The 14,096-nt window shown below is 40.3% G+C and overlaps 1 non-coding gene across 1 annotated transcript; it reads right to left on the reverse strand.

Moving 5' to 3' along the window:
- Positions 1-8,843: 8,843 nt before the first annotated feature.
- Positions 8,844-8,951, reverse strand: LOC112799014 (small nucleolar RNA R71). Its single transcript, XR_003200604.1, has one exon. It is a non-coding gene; the product is annotated as a small nucleolar RNA R71 (small nucleolar RNA).
- Between the last annotated feature and the right edge of the window lie 5,145 nt (positions 8,952-14,096).

Raw genomic sequence — 14,096 nt, forward strand, 5'->3', positions numbered from 1 at the left:
CCATCAAATCTTGGGCAAAGTATGGACTATCATATATTGCTGGAAAGCCCAGGATGTCTACTTTCCAACGCCGTTGAGAGCGCGCCAATTGGGCTTTTGTAGCTCCAGAAAATTCGCTTCGAGTGCAGGGAGGTCAGAATCCAACAGCATCTGCAGTCCTTTTTGGTCTCTGAATCAGATTTTTGCTCAGGTCCCTCAATTTCAGCCAGAAAATACCTGAAATCACAGAAAAACACACAAACTCATAGTAAAGTCCAGAAAAGTGAATTCTAACTAAAAACTAATAAAAATATACTAAAAACTAACTAGATTATATCAAAAACATACTAAAAACAATGCCAAAAAGTATACAAATTATCCGCTCATCAATGGCGCATGTGTATTGACTACAGGAGGCTCAATAATGCTACAAGAAAAGACCACTCCCCCTTATTTTCATTGATCAGATGCTTGAAAGGCTAGCTGACCATGCATTTTATTGCTTTTTAGATGGATACTCTGGATATAATCAGATTGAAGTGGACCCTCAAGACTAGGAGAAGACGATGTTCACTTGTTCTTTTGGAGTATTTGCTTACCGGAGGATGCCGTTTGGACTCTGTAATGCCCCAGTAACTTTTCAGAGGTGTATGCTTTCTATTTTGCTAATTCTTTTAATTCTTGCGTTAAGCATCGAGCCTTGGTCTTGAAACGGTGTCAAGAAACAAACCTCATTTTGAACTGGGAAAAATGTCATTTTATGATAACTGAGGAAATTGTTCTTGGTCACCAGATCTCAAACAAGGGAATAGAAGTTGATAAAGCCAAGGTGGAAGTAATTGAAAAATTACCACCACCCACTAATGTTAAGGCAATAAGAAGTTTCTTAGGACATACAGGATTTTACAGGAGGTTTATAAAGAATTTTTTGAAGATTGCAAAACCTCTGAGCAACCTCTTGGTTGCTGACACCCCTTTTGTTTTTGACAAAGAATGCCTGCATGCCTTTGAAACTTTAAAAGCGAAGCCTGTCTCTGCACCCATCATTGCCCCCCAACTAGGAGTTGCCATTTGAACTAATATATGATGCCAGTGATTATGCTATAGGGGTTGTCTTGGGACAGAGACAAGACAAGCTTCTGCACGTCATTTACTATGCCAGTCATGTTTGATGTGCAAAGGAATTACACCACGACAAAGAAGGAATTACTGGCAGATAGCTATGCAATTGATAAGTTTAGATCCTACTTAATTAGTTCTAAGGTGATTGCTTATACTGACCATGCTGCTTTTAAGTACCTTCTAACCAAGCAGGATTCTAAACCAAGATTAATCAGGTGGGTATTACTTCTTCAGAAATTTGACATTAAGATTAGAGACAGAAAAGGGTCAGAAAATCATGTGGCTGATTGATGCGTGAGCATCTTCCCTATCTTTTCCTAGTGAATTTGCATTCGAATTTGTTAAGTTTAATCAAAATTTACGTATTTTTGGGCTACTATGAATGCTACTTTAAGTTGTGTGCAATTTGATTTATTTCAAGTAGCATTCGGACGTATTTGACAGAATTCGTGTAGAAGAAAAGGAAGAAAGTGGATGATGTTGTTAACCCTGACCTCCTCACATTCCAACGAGCATAAATTGAGGTATATAGGTCTAATTGACACAGTTCTTTGTGGCATTGAAAAGATAACTTCTAGAGCTTTCCAATGATATATAATAATATACACTTTTTCTTCGGAAATTATGGCCTTGGTGGCGCCAAACTTGGGATTCTCCAAGTTTGGCGCTAGGATCATTGTAAACTCTCCAAATACACTGCCTTAGTAGCACCAGGATGAAGGAAAAGCATATAATCAGCATGGTCATAGTGGCGCCAAACTTGGCTTAGCCCAAGTTTGGCTCCAGCCTTAAAGAATTCGATGGTCCCCATGTCCTCAAGGAGTAGCTTGAAGATCTCTTAATTATTTTTTATTTAACTTTATTTTATTTTACAATAGGAAAATATATTATTTAGTTTGAGAAAATATATTTTACATTAATTAAGAATTGACATAAAAAAGAAAAGATTTAGTCCTTTGGAGGACTCTTCTCTTTTGCCCACCTCATTCTGCACTTTACAGTTTTTCTAAATCCTAGTTTTCTCTCTAAGCCATGAGCAACTAAACCTCCACTGTTAAGGTTAGGAGCTCTATTTATTCTATGGATTAATACTATTACTCTCCTATTTTAATTAATGTATTGATTTCAATTTCAAGAATTTGTTTTCGTTCTTTATCTTAAGGATTTGGGTAGATCGGAAGAATAACCCTCATTCTAATTGATTTCTTGTAAACCTTAAAAAAGCAATTTACTTGAACAACAACTTGAAAACAATTTCTACTAAATCACTAATTATCTTAACTTAACAGGATACATGACATATAATCCTTTTATATTTGGGTAATTAGAGTTTTTGTGGCTAATAAACTAGAGTTAGACTTAAACTTCTAATTGAAATTAAGTGACAGTCAATTATAGTTTGACATGAATTGAATCTTGCATGATTAAAATAGTTGGTAAGAAAAGTAAATCCAAAAGATAAACAACTCTAAAACCTTAACTGTTTTCTCCCATATTCTTCATATCAATTTTACTGTTCATCTTTAATTCTCTGAATTTACTGTTTAATGCAATTAAAACCTCAAAACACCAATTTTTGTTTGTCTGACTAAGCAAATCACTCAATCATTTTTGCTTGATCCATCAATCCTCGTGAGATCGACTCTCATTCACCTGAGGTATTACTTGATACGACCCAGTGCACTTGCCAGTTAGTTTGTGGACTTTAAATTCTGAACCACTGATCATCTGTCTAGGATTGAGCCTGAAGAAGGGATGCCACCCCCACTGCTGTGATTGAGACCTTTCTAGATGGGTACCTCTTTATGTTCCAGAGGGCTCCATGGTTTGCAGACATTGCAAACTATAAGACCATGCGGTTCATTCCTAAGGAGTATACTAAACCATAAATAAAAAAGCTTTTACATGATGCTAAGTACTACTTGTGGGATGAACCTTACCTTTTCAAGAGATGCTCGGATGGGATGATCAGGCGTTATGTCTCGGATGAGGAAGTACAGCAAATCCTCTGGCATTGTCATGGTTCTGGTTCTGGAGGCCACTTTGGGGGCGAAAGAACAGCTACCAAGGTCCTTTAGAGCGGGTTCTACTGGCCGACCCTCTTCAGAGACTCACAAGAATTTGTAAGAAACTGCAACAAGTGTCAAAGATCTGGGAATCTCCTTCACAATCACGAAATTCCATAGCAAGCGATTCTGGAAATTGAGTTGTTTGATGTATGGGGATTGATTTCATAGGACATTTTACACCCTCATACTCAAACACATACATCTTGATGGAAGTGGATTATATTTTCAAATGGGTAGAAGCAATAGTGTCACCCACTAATGACCTCATAGTCGTGCTGAACTTCTTTCAAAGATACATTTTCAGCAGGTTTGGTGTCCCAAGGACACTGATCAGTGATGGGGCAGCTACTTTTGGAATAAACAGCTGAACTCACTTCTACAAAGATATGGAGTCCATCATAAAGTGACAACTCCCTATCACCCATAGATAAATGGACAGACTGAGGTTTTAAACAGGAAACTCAAGAGGATCGTAGAGAAGACAGTGAGCACCTCAAGGGAGGACTAGACAAGGAGACTTGATGATGCTCTCTGGGTGCACAGGATAGCTTTCAAGACCCCTATTGGAATGACTCCATACTAGTTAGTCTATGGTAAGGCTTATCATTTGCCAGTGGAGTTAGAGCACAGAGCATATTGGGCAACAAAGTTTTTAAACTTTGATGCTAAAGCTGCAGGATAGAAAAGGTTGCTCCAGCTGAATGAGCTTGATGAGTTCAGGCACTCTTCCTATGAGAATGCCAAGCTCTACAAGGAAAAGACCAAAAAGTGGCATGATTGAAAGATAGCGTCAAGAGTATTTGAGCCTGCCCATAAGGTTTTACTATTCAATTCTTGGCTCAAGCTCTTTCCTGGAAAGCTTAAGTCTAGATGGTCAAGACCCTTTGTGGTCACTGGAGTATCACCCTATAGTCATGTGGAACTTCAAGATAGGAATTCAAATAGCAAATTCATAGTCAATGGCTAGCAGGTAAAACATTATCTTGGAGATAAGATTGATCACCAGAGACTCATCCATCTGCTGACATAGTAGATGTGAATGTCAAGCTAATGATAGTAAAGAAGCGCTTGTTGGGAGGCAACCCAACCATAAGTATCCTTTAGTTTGTTTCAATTTATTTCAGTTTTATTTTAGTTTGATTTCATTTCATTTTTCATTGATTTTCAAAGTTTTCCGAGGTTTTCTAATGTTTGTGGTCATGTACAGCACTTAGAATAGAGAGGGAAAGATTCAGACAGAAGAGCAGAACACGCTGGAGAAAACATGCTGAGGCGCTAAACGCAGTGAGGGCATTTAGCACCAGAAAGGGAGTAGGCAAGCTGGCATTTAACGCCAACAGTGTCGTTTCACGCTAGGAGGAGTGCAGTGGTTTGGGCGTTACATGCCCAAAATGGGCGTTCTCATGCATTATTTTGATCCCCTTGGGGTGTTTCACACCTATAATGAGCGTTTAACGCCACCAAGTTTCAAAAAAAGGGGGGGAGGGGAGGGCTGTGGGCATTTAACATCAGCAGTGGCGTTTCACACTAAAAGGGGCGCAGCACCATCCCCATTGGGGGCCTAAATGCCAGGGAGGGCACTTAACGCCACCAAGGGGTCAATTTTCTACCAAATCTTCTAAATACCACTCATATCCTTTCATATCACATCTTTTTTATTTTCCTTCTTTCCTCCTCTCTCACTACTCACCCACTGATGAGCGGATAATTTGTATACTTTTTGGCATTGTTTTTAGTATGTTTTTGATATGATATAGTTAGTTTTTAGTATATTTTTATTAGTTTTTAGTTAAAATTCACTTTTCTGGACTTTACTATGAGTTTGTGTGTTCTTCTGTGATTTCAGGTATTTTCTGGCTGAAATTGAGGGACCTGAGCAAAAATCTGATTCAGAGACCAAAAAGGACTGCAGATGCTGTTGGATTCTGACCTCCCTGCACTCGAAGTGGATTTTCTGGAGCTACAGAAGCCCAATTGGCGCGCTCTCAACGGCGTTGGAAAGTAGACATCCTGGGCTTTCCAGCAATATATGATAGTCCATACTTTGCCCAAGATTTGATGGCCCAAACCGGCGTTCAAAGTCACCTCAAGAAATCCCAGCGTTAAACGCTGGAACTGGCACCCAAATGGGAGTTAAACGCCCAAACTGGCACCAAAGCTGGCGTTTAACTCCAAGAAGAGTCTCTACACGAAATTTGCTTCATTGCTCAGCCCAAGCACACACCAAGTGGGCCCGGAAAAGGATTTTTATGTCTTTTACTCATTTCTGTACAACTTAGGCTACTAGTTTCTTATAAGTAGGACCTTTTATGATTGTATTGAGAGATATCGGGGTAGCTATCTTCATTTTTATGCTATCTTAGATCATTGGGAGGCTGGCCATTCGGCCATGCCTAGACCTTATGCTTATGTATTTTCAACGGTGGAGTTTCTACACACCATAGATTAAGGTGTGGAGCTCTGTTGTACCTCGAGTATTAATGCAATTACTATTGTTCTTCCATTCAATTCCGCTTGTTCTTTATCCAAGATATCACTTGTTCTTCAACTTGATGAAGGTGATGATTGACGCCCATCACCATTCTCACCCATGAACAAAGTGACTGACAACCACTCTTGTTCTACAAGCATTTGAGGCTTAGTGAATATCTCTTGGATTCCTGATTGCACGATGCATGGTTGATCGCCTGACAACCGAGTGCTCGCCTGACAAACGAGCCAACCATTCCGTGAGATCAGAGTCTTCGTGGTATAGGCAAGAACTGATGGCGGCATTCAAGAGAATCCGGAAGGTCTAACCTTGTCTGTGGTATTCTGAGTAGGATTCAATGACTGAATGACTGTGACGTGCTTCAAACCTGTAACTTACTGGGCGTTAGTGACAGACGCAAAAGAATCATTGGATTCTATTCCAGTAGGGGAGGGAACCACACCGGTGATTGGCAGCACTGTGACAGAGTGTGTGCATTAGCTTTCACTGCGAGGATGGGAGGTAGCTGCTGACAACAGTGAAACCCTACACGAGTTTGCCATGGAAAGGAGGAAGAAGGATTGGATGAAGGCAGTAGGAAAGCAGAGAGACGGAAGGGAAGGCATCTCCATGCGCTTATCTGAAGTTCCTACCAATGAATTACATAAGTATCTCTATCTTTATCTTTATGTTATTTTCGTTCATCACCATTATCATTTGAGTTTGCCTGACTAAGATTTACAAGATGACCATAGCTTGCTTCAATACTAACAATCTCCGTGGGATCGACCCTTACTCACGTAAGGTTTATTACTTGGACGACCCAGTGCACTTGCTGGTTAGTTGTGCGAAGTTGTGTAATGCCATGGTATTGAGCCACCAAGTTTTTTTGGAGCCATTACCGGGGATTATGAGAGTTGTGAAAAAGTATAGTTCACAATTTCGCGCACCAAGTTTTTGGCACCGTTGCCGGGGATTGTTCAAGTTTTGAGCAAGCTTTGGTAACATCAGTGCCAAGATCCGGCAACAACATCAAGTTTTGGTGTTATTGCCCGGGATTGTTTAGGCTGGACAACTGACGGTTCATCTTGTTGCTTAGATTAGGTATTTTTTTTCGAAATTCTTGAAGATGAGTTCTAGAGTTTCATGATGATTTGTTGAAATCTGGCTGGCTGAGAAGCCATGTCTAATCTGATTGGACCGAGGTTTCAACTTATCACCACAAGAGCTTATTGATTTTCATCAATTTTGCTTTTGGAGCAGTGATTGCTAAGGCTTGGCTGGCCTCTGGCCATGTCTAGTGTTTTGGACCGAAGCTTTCTTTGAAAGCTTGGCTGGCTGTGAAGCCATGTCTAATTCCTGGACCGGAGTCTTAGACTAGCATTGCACTGATTCCTGGAATTCTCATTAAGAATTTTGATACTTTTTCCACTTAAATTTCGAAAAACACAAAAAAAATTACAAAATTATAAAATCCAAAAATATTTCTTGTTTGAGTCTAGTGTCTCATTCTAAGTTTGGTGTCAATTGCATGCATTCATATGTCTTAGTGATCTTCAAGATGTTCTTGATGATTTACTTGCTCTGATCTTTGAATTCTATTGACTTGAGTGTTTTGTGTGTTTCATATGCATTTTCATTTTGTTAGTGTCAGTAGTATACAAACTGCTAAGTTTGGTGTCTTGCATGCATTGCTATTTGATTCTTGTTGCATTTTGGTTTGTCCTTATTATTAAAAAAAATCCAAAAATATTTTTAATTTGTGTCTTTTCAAGTCAATTATACAGAGAATTGAAGATCCAGAACATACAGCAGAGGAATTGCACAGAAAGAGCTGGGCGTTCAAAACGCCCAGTGAAGAAGGACAGACTGGCGTTTAAACGCCAGCCAGGGCACCTGGTTGGGCGTTTAACGCCCAAAAGGGTAGCATTTTGGGCGTTAAACGCCAGAATGTATACCATTCTGGGCGTTTAACGCCAGGATGGCTAAGGGAGGAAGATTTTGTTTTCAAATCAGATTTTTTCTAAGTTTTCAAAATCTTTTCAAAACCAAATCTTTTTCAAATCAATTTTTCAATCAAATCTTGTTCAAAATCAATTTCTCTCTATTTTTAAAGATACTTACTATCAATTAATGATTTGATTCAACATTTCAAGTATGTTGCCTCTTCTGTTGAGAAAGGTTTAATGATTGAATCATATCTTTTCTTGTTAGTCAAGTTTTTAATTTTCAAATCAAATTTTTTTTTTAAAAATGTTTTCAAATCATATCTTTTAAAATTGTTTTCAAATCATATCTTTTTAATCATATCTTTTTTTTCAAAATAAGCTTTCAATCAAATCTTTTTGATTTCTAATTTCAAAATCTTTTTCAAAAATCACTTGATTTCTTTTTCATTTTCATTTTCGAAAATTAAGTGAAGTTTTTCAAAAATGTTTTCAAATTTCCCACTTAATTTTCGAAAATCACTTCCCTCCTTCTCACATCCTTCTATTTATAGACTAACACTATCCCTTAATGCAAAATTCGAACTCCATTCTCTCTGATAAGTTCGAATTTTCCCACTTCTGTCTTCTACTCTTCTTTTCCTCTGACACCTAAAGGAATCTCTGTACTGTGACATAGAGGATTCCACATCTTCTTGTTCCCTTCTCTTTCTTATGAGCAGGAGCAAAGACAAAGGCATTCTTGTTGAGGCTGATCCTGAACCTGAAAGGACCTTGAAGAGAAAGCTAAGAGAAGCCAAAGCACAACTCTCTTTAGAGCACCTGGACGAATTCTTCAAGGAAGAAGAACTCATGGCAGCCGAAAACAACAACAATGCCAACAATGCAAGGAAGGTGCTGGGTGACTTTACTGCACCTACTCCCGACTTCTATGGGAGAAGCATCTCTATCCCTGCCATTGGAGCAAACAACTTTGAGCTTAAGCCTCAATTAGTTTCTCTAATGCAACAGAATTGCAAGTTCCATGGACTCCCAATGGAAGATCCTCATCAGTTTTTAGCTGAGTTCTTGCAAATCTGTGACACAGTCAAGACTAATGGGGTTGACCCTGAGGTCTACAGACTGATGCTATTCCCTTTTGCTGTAAGAGACAGAGCTAGAACATGGTTGGACTCTCAACCTAAAGAAAGCCTGGACTCTTGGGAAAAGCTAGTCAATGCCTTCTTGGCAAAGTTCTTTCCACCTCAAAAATTGAGTAAGCTTAGAGTGGAAGTCCAAACCTTCAGACAGAAGGAAGGAGAATCCCTCTATGAAGCTTGGGAAAGATACAAACAATTGATCAGAAAGTGTCCCACTGATATGCTTTCTGAATGGAGCATCATAGGTATTTTCTATGATGGTCTCTCTGAACTGTCCAAGATGTCTTTGGATAGCTCTTCTGGAGGATCTCTTCATCTGAAGAAGACGCCTACTGAAACTCAAGAACTGATTGAAATGGTTGCAAATAACCAATTCATGTAAACTTCTGAAAGAAATCCTGTAAACAATGGGACTAGTCAGAAGAAAGGAGTTCTTGAGATTGACACTCTGAATGCCATTTTGGCTCAGAATAAAATATTGACTCAACAAGTCAATATGATTTCTCAAAGTCTGTCTGGAATGCAAAATGCACCGAGCAGTACTAAGGAAGCTTCATCTGAGGAAGAAGCTTATGATCCTGAGAACCCTTCAATAGAAGAGGTGAATTACATGGGAGAACCCTATGGAAACACCTACAACCCTTCATGGAGGAATCATCCAAATCTTTCATGGAAGGATCAACAGAGACCTCAACAAGGTTTCAATAACAATAATGGTGGGAGAAACAGGTTTAGCAATAGCAAGCCTTTCCCATCATCTTCTCAGCAACAGACAGAGAGTTCTAAGCAGAATACCTCTGACTTAGCAACTATGGTCTCTGATCTAATTAAGACCACTCAAAGTTTCATGACTGAAACTAGATCTTCCATTAGGAATTTGGAAGGACAAGTGGGTCAGCTGAGCAAGAAAATTACTGAACTTCCTCCAAGCACTCTCCCAAGCAATACTGAAGAAAATCCAAAAGGAGAGTGCAAGGCCATCAATATGGCCGAATTCTGGGAGGAAGAAGAGGCAGTGAACGCCACTGAGGAAGACCTCAATGGACGTCCACTGACCTCCACTGAGTTCCCCAATGAGGAACCTTGGGAATCTGAGGCTCAAACTGAGACCATAGAGATTCCATTGGACCTCCTTCTGCCATTCATGAGCTCTGATGAGTATTCTTCCTCTGAAGAGGATGAGTATGTCACTGAGGAGCAAGTTGCTAAATATCTTGGAGCAATCATGAAGCTAAATGACAAGCTATTTGGAAATGAGACTTGGGAGGATGAACCCCCCTCTGCTCACCAAAGAACTGGATAACTTGTCTAGGCAGCAATTGCCTCAAAAGAGGCAGGATCCTGGGAAGTTTTCTATACCTTGTACCATAGGCACCATGACCTTCAAGAAGGCCTTGTGTGACTTAGGGTCAAGTGTGAACCTCATGCCCCTCTCTGTAATGGAGAGATTGGGGATCTTTGAGGTGCAAGCTGCAAAAATCTCACTAGAGATGGCAGACAACTCAAGAAAACAAGCCTATGGACTTGTAGAGGATGTTCTGGTTAAAGTTGAAGACCATTACATTCCTACTGATTTCATAGTCCTAGAGACTGGGAAGTGCATGGATGAATCCATCATCCTTGGCAGACCCTTCCTAGCCACAGCAAAGGCTGTGATTGATGTTGATAGAGGAGAGTTGATCATTCAAGTGAATGAAGAATCCTTGGTGTTTAAGGCCCAAGGATATCCCTCTGTCTTCATGGAGAGGAAGCATGAAGAGCTTCTCTCAAAACAGAGCCAAACTGAGCCCCCACAGTCAAACTCTAAGTTTGGTGTTGGGAGGCCACAACCAAACTCTAAGTTTGGTGTTGAACCCCCACATTCAAACTCTAAGTTTGGTGTTGGGAGGGTCCAACACGGTTCTGAGCACTTCTGAGGCTCCATGGGAGTCCTCTGTCAAGCTAATGACATTAAAGAAGCGCTTGTTGGGAGGCAACCCAATGTTTTATAATTAATTATTTTCTTTTGTTATTTTATCTTTTTTGTAGGTTGATGATCACAAGAAGTCACAAAAACAATGAAAAAAGCAAAAACAAAATGAAAAACAGGAAGAAAAATAGCACACCCTGGAGGAGGATGCTGCTGGCGTTCAAACGCCAGTAAGCCTAGTAGTTGGGCGTTTAACGCCCAGTCTGGCACCATTCTGGGCGTTTAACGCCAGAAAGGGGCACCAGACTGGCGTTAAACGCCAGTAAAGGGCAAGAACCTGGCGTTAAACGCCAGGAATGGGCACCAGCCCGGCGTTTAACGCCAGAAATGGCTCAAAACGTGGATTTTGATGCCATTTGGTGCAAGGATGCCTTTTCCTTGACACTAAAGGATCTGTGGACCCCACAGGACCCTACCATCACTCTCTCTCTTCTTCCCCCATTCACCAATCACCTCAACACCTCTTCCCCAAAAACCCTTCACCTATCAAATCCCATCTTTCTCTTCACCACTCACATTCATACTTCATAAATCCCCACCAACCTCACCCTTCAAATTCAAACCACTTTAACTCCCAAACCCACCCATAATGGCCGAACCATTCATCCCTTCTCTCCTATATATACCCTTCTTCAACCCTTCATTTTCACACAACCTAAACACCACTTCTCTCCCTCTTTGGCCGAATTCACCACCATCTCCCTCTTCCTCATTTCTTCTTCTTCTACTCTCTTCTTTCTTCTTTTGCTCGAGGACGAGCAAACATTTTAAGTTTGGTGTGGTAAAAGCGTTGCTTTTTCGTTTTTCCATAACCATTATGGCATCCAAGGCCGGAGAAACCTCTAAAAAGAGGAAAGGGAAGGCAAAGGCTTCCACCTCCGAGTCATGGGAGATGGATAGATTCCTCTCAAAGGTGCATCAAGACCACTTCTATGAAGTCGTGGCCTTGAAGAAGGTGATCCCCGAGGTCCCTTTTTCACTCAAAAAGGGCGAATATCCGGAGATCCGCCATGAGATCCGAAGAAGAGGTTGGGAAGTTCTTACCAACCCCATTCAACAAGTCGGAATCTTGATGGTTCAAGAGTTCTATGCCAATGCATGGATCACCAAGAACCATGACCAAAGTGTGAACCCGAATCCAAAGAATTATCTTACTATGGTTCGGGGGAAATACTTGGATTTTAGTCCGGAGAGTGTGAGGGTGGCGTTCAACTTGCCTATAATGCAAGGAGATGAGCATCCTTACACTAGAAGGGTCAACTTTGATCAAAGGTTGGACCAAGTCCTCACAGTTATATGTGAAGAGGGCGCACAATGGAAGCAAGATTCAAGAGGAAAGCCGGTCCAATTGAGAAGGCATGACCTCAAGCCCGTGGCTAGAGGATGGTTAGAGTTCATACAACGCTCAATCATCCCCACTAGCAACCGGTCCGAAGTTACCTTAGACCGGGCCATCATGATCCATAGTATCATGATTGGAGAAGAAATAGAGGTTCATGAGGTTATAGCCCAAGAACTCTATAAGGTGGCGGACAAGACCTCCACCTTGGCAAGGTTAGCCTTTCCTCATCTCATTTGTCATCTCTGTTATTCAGTTGGAGTTGACATAGAGGGAGACATCCCCATTGATGAGGACAAACCCATCACCAAGAAAAGGATGGAGTACACAAGGGATCCTACTCATCATGAGATCCCTGAGATTCCTCAAGGGATGAATTTTCCTCCACAAAACTATTGGGAGCAACTACACACCTCCCTAGGAGAATTAAGTTCCAACATGGGACAACTAAGGGTGGAGCACCAAGAACACTCCATCATCCTTCATGAAATTAGAGAAGATCAAAGAATCATGAGGGAGGAGCAACAAAGACAAGGAAGAGACATTGAGGAGCTCAAGCACTCCATAGGATCTTCAAGAGCAAGAAAGAGCCGCCATCACTAAGGTGGACCCGTTCTTTGATTTCCTTGTTATTTGTTCTTCTGTTTTTCGAATTTTAATGCTTATGTTTGTCCATGTTTGTGTCTTGTGATCATTAGTGTCTTAGTGTCTATGCCTTAAAGTTATGAATGTCCTATGAATCCATCACCTTTCTTCAATAAAAACGTGCCTAATTGATAAAAGAAAGAATTGCATGAATTTTGAATTTTATAACAGTTTAATTATTTTGATGTGGTGGCAATATTTTTGTTCTCTGAATGTATGTGTAAACAGTGCATATATATCTTGAAGTTGTGGTTCATGAACGTTGGCTCTTGAAAGAATGATGAAAAAGGAGACATGTTACTGAGGATCTGAAAAATCATAAAAATGATTCTTGAAGCAAGAAAAAGCTATTCAAAAAAAAAAAAAAAGAAAAAGAGAGAGAAAACGAAAAAAAAAGAAAATAGAAAGAAATAAAGAGTTGTGATCCAAGGCAAATAAGAGTGTGCTTAAGAACCCTGGACACCTCTAATTGGGGACTTTAGCAAAGCTGAGTCACAATCTGAAAAGGTTCACCCAATTATGTGTCTGTGGCATGTATGTATCCGGTGGTAATACTGGAAGACAGAGTGCTTTGGGCCACAGCCAAGACTCAATAAATAGCTATGTTCAAGAATCATCATACCTTACTAAGAGAATCATTAACACTATCTGGACTCTGAGTTCCTAAAGAAGCCAACCATTCTGAATTTCAAGGGATAGATTGAGATGCCAAAACTGTTCAGAGGCAAAAAGTTAAAAACCCCGCTCATCTAATTAATACTGATCTTCACAGATGTTTTTGGAATTCATTGCATATTCTCTTCTTTTTATCTTATTTGATTTTTAGTTGCTTGAGGACAAGCAACAATTTAAGTTTGGTGTTGTGATGAGCGGATAATTTGTATACTTTTTGGCATTGTTTTTAGTATGTTTTTGATATGATATAGTTAGTTTTTAGTATATTTTTATTAGTTTTTAGTTAAAATTCACTTTTCTGGACTTTACTATGAGTTTGTGTGTTCTTCTATGATTTCAGGTATTTTCTGGCTGAAATTGAGGGACCTGAGCAAAAATCTGATTCAGAGACCAAAAAGGACTGCAGATGCTGTTGGATTCTGACCTCCCTGCACTCGAAGTGGATTTTCTAGAGCTACAGAAGCCCAATTGGCGCGCTCTCAACGGCGTTGGAAAGTAGACATCCTGGGCTTTCCAGCAATATATGATAGTCCATACTTTGCCCAAGATTTGATGGCCCAAACCGGCGTTCAAAGTCACCTCAAGAAATCCCAGCGTTAAACGCTGGAACTGGCACCCAAATGGGAGTTAAACGCCCAAACTGGCACCAAAGCTGGCGTTTAACTCCAAGAAGAGTCTCTACACGAAATTTGCTTCATTGCTCAGCCCAAGCACACACCAAGTGGGCCCGGAAAAGGATTTTT

This window comes from Arachis hypogaea, chromosome 4, assembly GCF_003086295.3.
Source record: "Arachis hypogaea cultivar Tifrunner chromosome 4, arahy.Tifrunner.gnm2.J5K5, whole genome shotgun sequence".
Taxonomy (NCBI): Eukaryota; Viridiplantae; Streptophyta; class Magnoliopsida; order Fabales; family Fabaceae; genus Arachis; species Arachis hypogaea.